This window comes from Myotis lucifugus, unplaced genomic scaffold (assembly GCF_000147115.1).
Source record: "Myotis lucifugus unplaced genomic scaffold, Myoluc2.0 scaffold_6, whole genome shotgun sequence".
NCBI lineage: Eukaryota > Metazoa > Chordata > Mammalia > Chiroptera > Vespertilionidae > Myotis > Myotis lucifugus.
Genome location: NW_005871054.1, coordinates 13,085,570 through 13,087,680, shown reverse-complemented (window position 1 = coordinate 13,087,680; position 2,111 = coordinate 13,085,570).

Genomic DNA, 2,111 nt, shown 5'->3' with positions numbered 1-2,111 from the left:
TTGGGCCCCTCGGCTATGCTCTAAGCAAGGCTGGGTCCAAGACTTCTGGGAATTATGCAGGCTTTTGGTGATTCTCCTGACACTGCCAAAATCCCAAACTTCAAAGTTACTCACTGGGATTTCCACAAAATCTGTCCAATTGTTTATCAGAGCTTGGGACCTTTTGCTTAGAGGGCACAATCCCAATTAGAAAGATGGGCAGGCTGGCCACGGGGAAGGAGCTCTATTAATATGGCTGCTGTGTTCTTCAGTGACCTTTCACCTTTCTTCTTTCTTTCCTTTTTAATCTCTAACAAGCTAATTTCATGAGCGCTACCCTGCTGAAATGTCCTGTAAGGGCTGGCGGCGTTGCTTTGTGATTTGCCCAGGGCTCAGTGGTTTCTCCTTGCTCTGGCAGTGAATGGCTTTGGGCACCTGGAAAAGAACCTGTTTCTTCTCCCACTCCAGCCCCAAGTGAGATGAGTAAGCTTATTGCTGATTAAGGGAGAACCTTGTCTTACCAATTTGAATTCCTCATTGAGATAAATGTGTCCATTAGGATCAGCTGGCTGGAGAAGCCCACTATGAAGTCACCCCATTTTTGGAAACCCACCAGCCCCAAGAAATGGCTCCCTAGAGAAATTTGCAATTTTTGTTTGAATGCCTGACATTTGATTTCAAAGTCTGCATGCACAGTTCCCATTGGTTCTAGGAAAATGAGAAAATGTGCCTGAGTCCCTAATTCTTTCCAGGTTTTTTTCATCTCTCCCTAATTCTGCTTTTCCAAAGGCTCGTGAAAGATACCCCTTTCTCTGTTACCACATGCAAGGGAAAAATAGGTGTTTATTTTGTATTTTGGTGGTGACACAAAACTATACTCCCCAAATTCCACTTAGATTATTTTTTATTTTTGTATCGTAAAAATACACAGCCTTAAATTTACTATCTTAACCATTTTTAAGTGTACAATAGTTAAATCTACTCCCATTGTGGTGCAACAGATCCCTAGAACTTTTTTTTATCTTATGAGACTGAAACTACATACCTGTTGAACACTTCTTCCCACCCCTTCCCCTGTCCCCTCAGCCCCTGATAACCACCTTTCTACTTTGTTTCTAGGAATGGCTACTTTAGCTACTGCGTATGAGTGGAATCTTGGCGCAGCACAGTTTCCAGTCTCAGGGAGGACCACTTCCCTGGCCCTTGCTTTCTCTACTCTGATCTGTGAAGCCTTTGGGCCCTCTCAGAGCTTCAGAGGCTAAGAGCCTCCCCAGATATCCCTGCTGGAGCCCCCTCATCTAGGTAGGGAATGGGGTGGGATTCTTGGGACGGTAGCTGAGCACAGGGCAGGGGCGCAGGGGCGGGGTGAAGGCAGCATTTAAAGCGCAGCTGAGATATCCCTGCGCTCGAACCACCTGCCCTTTAGAGCTTCCATCTCCCCACACCGGACGCTTGCCTCCTTCAATCCGACTCCGCAGACACATCAGGCAGGCCTGCGGTCTCGTGATTGGAGGACACGGTGTCAACTCTTTCCCCATGATAACACTGGGAAGCCGGACTCACTTGTCCAATTCTGAACGGGCCGGGTGGCCAGGAGTTGTGCGCAGGGTTTGACAGGCCAGACGGTTCCGGTTCCGAGGCCCTCTTCACCCTCATCCCACTCAAAGCCGGTATACCTCCTAGCACCACCCTGCAAGCCACCGAGAACAGCAAAGGAGGCGCAGCCCCACCAGTTTCACTACACTGTTCCCCCAGACCCAACAGGAGCAGGTGATCGGTTTCCCTGTCTCTTTTCCCAAAAGGCAAAGTCAGGGCGTTCAGCCGAGAGAAAAAAAAAAAAGCGCAGCGCCCGGGCCCCCAGCGCAGCAGCTGGCCCCTCGGAATTGTCCCCACCCGGCCCTAGGGTCCATGCAGCGGGGCCGGGACTTGCCCATGGGCTCTGCCTAACGCACCCTTGCGCGGGACTCTCTCCCGGCACTCGCGTCCGGCCCCAAGGGCACGGCGGGGGCGGGAGGGCACCGCGCGGAGGCGCACTCCCAGAGACCGACGTGTTGCGGTCGCCTGGCCCACGCACACACACGGCCCCTACCTGGCGCGGAGTCCCACCTTGCTACCTGCCAACCTCATAAACA